Below are 6000 nucleotides of genomic sequence, written 5' to 3' on the forward strand. Positions count from 1 at the left end.
CCAACTTTTGCTTTCCAATCTCCAGTAATTTTCAATGCATCTTGATTGCATGTTCGATCAATTTCAGACTGCAGCACCTGATAAAAATCTTCTATTTCTTCATCTTTGGCCCTAGTGGTTGGTGCATAAATTTGAATAATAGTCATATTAACTGGTCTTCCTTGTAGCCATGTGGGTGGATATTATCCTATCAGTGACAGCATCGTACTTCAGGATAGATCTTGAAACGTTTTTTTTTTTTTTTTTTTTTTATAATAACTTTTATTAAGCTTCAAGTGAACGTTTACAAATCCAATCAGTCTGTCACATATAAGTTTACATACATCTCACTCCCTACTCCCACTTACTCTCCCCGTCTTGAGTCAGCCCTTTCAGTCTCTCCTTTCTTGACAATTTTGCCGGCTTCCCTCTCTCTCTATCCTCCCATCCCCCCTCCAGACAAGAGTTGCCAACACAATCTCAAGTGTACACCTGATATAATTAGCTCACTCTTCATCAGCGTCTCTCTCCCACCCGCTGACCAGTCCCTTTCATGTCTGATGAGTTGTCTTCAGGGATGGTTCCTGTCCTGTGTCAACAGGAGGTCTGGAGAGCATGACCGCCGGGATTCCTCTAGTCTCAGTCAGACCATTAAGTTTGGTCTTCTTATGAGAATTTGGGGTCTGCATCCCACTGCTCTCCTGCTCCCTCAGGGGTCCTCTGCTGAGCTCCCTGTCAGGGCAGTCATCGATTGTGGCCGGGCACCAACTAGTTCTTCTGCTCTCAGGATGATGTAGGTCTCTGGTTCATGTGGCCCTTTCTGTCTCTTGGGCTCTTAGTTGTCATGTGGACTTGGTGTTCTTCATTTTCCTTTGCTCCAGGTGGGTTGAGACCAATTGCTGCATCTTAGATGGCTGCTTGTTAGCATTTAAGACCCCAGACGCCACATTTCAAAGTGGGATGCAGAATGATTTCATAATAGAATTATTTTGCCAATTGACTTAGAAGTCCCCGCAAACCATGTTCCCCAGACCCCCGCGCTTGCTCCGCTGAGCTTTGAAGCATTCATTTTATCCCGGAAACTTCTTTGCTTTTGGTCCAGTCCAATTGAGCTGACCTTCCATGTATTGAGTGTTGTCTTTCCCTTCACCTAAAGCAGTTCTTATCTACTGATTAATCAATAAAAAAACCCTCTCCCACCCTCCCTCCCTCCCCCCCTCGTAACCACAAAAGTATGTGTTCTTCTCAGGTTTACTATTTCTCAAGATCTTATAATAGTGGTCTTATACAGTATTTGTCCTTTTGCCTCTGACTCATTTCGCTCAGCATAATGCCTTCCAGGTTCCTCCATGTTATGAAATGTTTCAGAGATTCGTCACTGTTCTTTATCGATGCGTAGTATTCCATTGTGTGAATATACCACAATTTATTTACCCATTCATCCGTTGATGGACACCTTGGTTGCTTCCAACTTTTTGCTATTGTAAACAGAGCTGCAATAAACATGGGTGTGCATATATCTGTTTGTATGAAGGCTCTTGTATCTCTAGGGTATATTCCGAGGAGTGGGATTTCTGGGTTGTATGGTAGTTCTATTTCTAACTGTTTAAGATAACGCCAGATAGATTTCCAAAGTGGTTGTACCATTTTACATTCCCACCAGCAGTGTATGAGAGTTCCAATCTCTCCGCAGCCTCTCCAACATTTATTATTTTGTGTTTTTTGGATTAATGCCAGCCTTGCTGGTGTAAGATGGAATCTCATCGTAGTTTTAATTTGCATTTCTCTAATGGCTAATGATCGAGAGCATTTTCTCATGTATCTGTTGGCTGCCTGAATTTCTTCTTTAGAGAAATGTGTGTTCATATCCTTTGCCCACTTCTTGATTGGGTTGTTTGTCTTTTTGTGGTTGAGTTTTGACAGAATCATGTAGATTTTAGAGATCAGGCGCTGGTCGGAGATGTCATAGCTGAAAATTCTTTCCCAATCTGTAGGTGGTCTTTTTACTCTTTTGGTGAAGTCTTTAGATGAGCATAGGTGTTTGATTTTTAGGAGCTCCCAGTTATCGGGTTTCTCTTCATCATTTTTGGTAATGTTTTGTATTCTGTTTATACCTTGTATTAGGGCTCCTAGGGTTGTCCCAATTTTTTCTTCCATGATCTTTATCGTTTTAGTCTTTATGTTTAGGTCTTTGATCCACTTGGAGTTAGTTTTTGTGCATGGTGTGAGGTATGGGTCCTGTTTCATTTTTTTGCAAATGGATATCCAGTTATGCCAGCACCATTTGTTAAAAAGGCTGTCTTTTCCCCAGTTAATTGACACTGGTCCTTTGTCAAATATCAGCTGCTCATACGTGGATGGATCTATGTCTGGGTTCTCAATTCTGTTCCATTGGTCTATGTGTCTGTTGTTGTACCAATACCAGGCTGTTTTGACTACTGTGGCTGTATAATAGGTTCTGAAGTCAGGTAAGGTGAGGCCTCCCACTTTCTTCTTCTTTTTCAGTAGTGCTTTGCTTATCCGGGGCTTTTTTCCCTTCCATATGAAATTGGTGATTTGTTTCTCTATCCCCTTAAAATATGACATTGGAATTTGGATCGGAAGTGCGTTAAATGTATAGATGGCTTTTGGTAGTATAGACATTTTTACTATGTTAAGTCTTCCTATCCATGAGCAAGGTATGTTTTTCCACTTAAGTATGTCCTTTTGAATTTCTTGTAGTAGAGCTTTGTAGTTTTCTTTGTATAGGTCTTTTACATCCTTGGTAAGATTTATTCCTAAGTATCTTATCTTCTTGGGGGCTACCGTGAATGGTATTGATTTGGTTATTTCCTCTTCGGTGTTCTTTTTGTTGATGTAGAGGAATCCAAGTGATTTTTGTATGTTTATTTTATAACCTGAGACTCTGCCAAACTCTTCTATTAGTTTCAGTAGTTTTCTGGAGGATTCCTTAGGGTTTTCTGTGTATATAATCATGTCATCTGCAAATAGTGATAACTTTACTTCTTCCTTGCCAATCCGGATACCTTTTATTTCTTTGTCTAGCCTGATTGCCCTGGCTAAGACTTCCAACACGATGTTGAATAAGAGCGGTGATAAAGGGCATCCTTGTCTGGTTCCCGTTCTCAAGGGAAATGCTTTCAGGTTCTCTCCATTTAGAGTGATATTGGCTGTTGGCTTTGCATAGATGCCCTTTATTATGTTGAGGAATTTTCCTTCAATTCCTATTTTGGTAAGAGTTTTTATCATAAATGGGTGTTGGACTTTGTCAAATGCCTTTTCTGCATCAATTGATAAGATCATGTGGTTTTTGTCTTTTGTTTTATTTATGTGATGGATTACATTAATGGTTTTTCTGATATTAAACCAGCCTTGCATACCTGGTATAAATCCCACTTGATCAGGGTGAATTATTTTTTTGATGTGTTGTTGGATTCTATTGGCTAGAATTTTGTTGAGGATTTTTGCATCAATGTTCATGAGGGATATAGGTCTATAATTTTCTTTTTTTGTAATGTCTTTACCTGGTTTTGGTATCAGGGAGATGGTGGCTTCATAGAATGAGTTGGGTAGTATTCCGTCATTTTCTATGCTTTGGAATACCTTTAGTAGTAGTGGTGTTAACTCTTCTCTGAAAATTTGGTAGAACTCTGCAGTGAAGCCGTCCGGGCCAGGACTTTTTTTTGTTGGGAGTTTTTTGATTACCGTTTCAATCTCTTTTTTTGTTATGGGTCTATTTAGTTGTTCTGCTTCTGAATGTGTTAGTTTAGGTAGGTAGTGTTTTTCAAGGAATTCATCCATTTCTTCTAGGTTTTCAAATTTGTTAGAGTACAATTTTTCATAATAATCTGAAATGATTCTTTTAATTTCATTTGGTTCTGTTGTGATGTGGTCCTTCTCATTTCTTATTCGGGTTATTTGTTTCCTTTCCTGTATTTCTTTAGTCAGTCTAGCCAATGGTTTATCAATTTTGTTAATTTTTTCAAAGAACCAGCTTTTGGCTTTGTTAATTCTTTCAATTGTTTTTCTGTTCTCTAATTCATTTAGTTCAGCTCTAATTTTTATTATTTGTTTTCTTCTGGTGCCTGATGGATTCTTTTGTTGCTCACTTTCTATTTGTTCAAGTTGTAGGGACAGTTCTCTGATTTTGGCTCTTTCTTCTTTTTGTATGTGTGCATTTATTGATATAAATTGACCTCTGAGCACTGCTTTTGCTGTGTCCCAGAGGTTTTGATAGGAAGTATTTTCATTCTCGTTGCTGTCTATGAATTTCCTTATTCCCTCCTTGATGTCTTCTATAACCCAGTCTTTTTTCAGGAGGGTATTGTTCATTTTCCAAGTATTTGATTTCTTTTCCCTCGTTCTTCTGTTATTGATCTCTAGTTTTATTGCCTTGTGGTCTGAGAAGATGCTTTGTAATATTTCGATGTTTTGGACTCTGCAAAGGTTTGTTTTATGACCTAATATGTGGTCTATTCTAGAGAATGTTCCATGTGCGCTAGAAAAAAAAGTATATTTTGCAGCAGTTGGGTGGAGAGTTCTGTATAAGTCAATGAGGTCAAGTTGGTTGATTGTTGTAATTAGATCTTCCGTGTCTCTGTTGAGCTTCTTACTGGATGTCCTGTCCTTCTCCGAAAGGGGTGTGTTGAAGTCTCCTACTATAATTGTGGAGGTATCTATCTCGCTTTTCAGTTCTGTTAAAATTTGATTTATATATCTTGCAGCCCTGTCATTGGGTGCGTAAATATTTAATATGGTTATGTCTTCCTGATCAATTGTCCCTTTTATCATTATATAGTGTCCTTCTTTATCCTTTGTGGTGGATTTAAGTCTAAAGTCTATTTTGTCAGAAATTAATATTGCTACTCCTCTTCTTTTTTGCTTATTGTTTGCTTGATATACTTTTTTCCATCCTTTGAGTTTTAGTTTGTTTGTGTCTCTAAGTCTAAGGTGTGTCTCTTGTAGGCAGCATATAGATGGATCGTGTTTCTTTATCCAGTCTGTGACTCTCTGTCTCTTTATTGGTGCATTTAGTCCATTTACATTCAGGGTAATTATAGATAAATAAGTTTTTAGTGCTGTCATTTTGATGCCTTTTTATGTGTGTTGTTGACAATTTCATTTTTCCACATACTTTTTTGTGCTGAGGCGTTTTTCTTAGTAAATTGTGAGATCCTCACTTTCATAGTGTTTGACTTTATGTTAGTTGAGTCGTTACGTTTTTCTTGGTTTTTGTCTTGAGTTATAGAGTTGTTATACCTTTTTGTGGTTACCTCATTATATACCCCTATTTTTCTAAGTAAAAACCTAACTTGTATTGTTCTATATCGCCTTGTATCACTCTCCATATGGCAGTTCAATGCCTCCTGTATTTAGTCCCTCTTTTTGATTATTGTGATCTTTTACCTATTGACTTCCATGATTCCCTGTTATGTGTATTTTTTTTTAATTAATCTTAATTTGTTTGTTTTTGTGATTTCCCTATTTGAGTTGATATCAGGACGTTCTGTTTTGTGACCTTGTGTTGTGCTGATATCTGATATTATTGGTTCCCTGACCAAACAATATCCTTTAGTATTTCTTGTAGCTTTGGTTTGGTTTTTGCAAATTCTCTAAACTTGTGTTTGTCTGTAAATATCTTAATTTCGCCTTCATATTTCAGAGAGAGTTTTGCTGGATATATGATCCTTGGTTGGCAGTTCTTCTCCTTCAGTGTCCTGTATATGTCGTCCCATTCCCTTCTTGCCTGCATGGTTTCTGCTGAGTAGTCAGAACATATTCTTATTGATTCTCCCTTGAAGGAAACCTTTCTTTTCTCCCTGGCTGCTTTTAAAATTTTCTGTTTATCTTTGGTTTTGGTGAGTTTGATGATAATATGTCTTGGTGTTTTTCTTTTTGGATCAATCTTAAATGGGGTTCGATGAGCATCTTGGATAGATATCCTTTCATCTTTCATGATGTCAGGGAAGTTTTCTGTCAGAAGTTCTTCAACTATTTTCTCTGTGTTTTCTGTCCCCCCTC

The sequence above is a fragment of the Elephas maximus genome, chromosome 6 (genome assembly GCF_024166365.1).
Source record: "Elephas maximus indicus isolate mEleMax1 chromosome 6, mEleMax1 primary haplotype, whole genome shotgun sequence".
In the NCBI taxonomy this organism is placed as follows: domain Eukaryota; kingdom Metazoa; phylum Chordata; class Mammalia; order Proboscidea; family Elephantidae; genus Elephas; species Elephas maximus.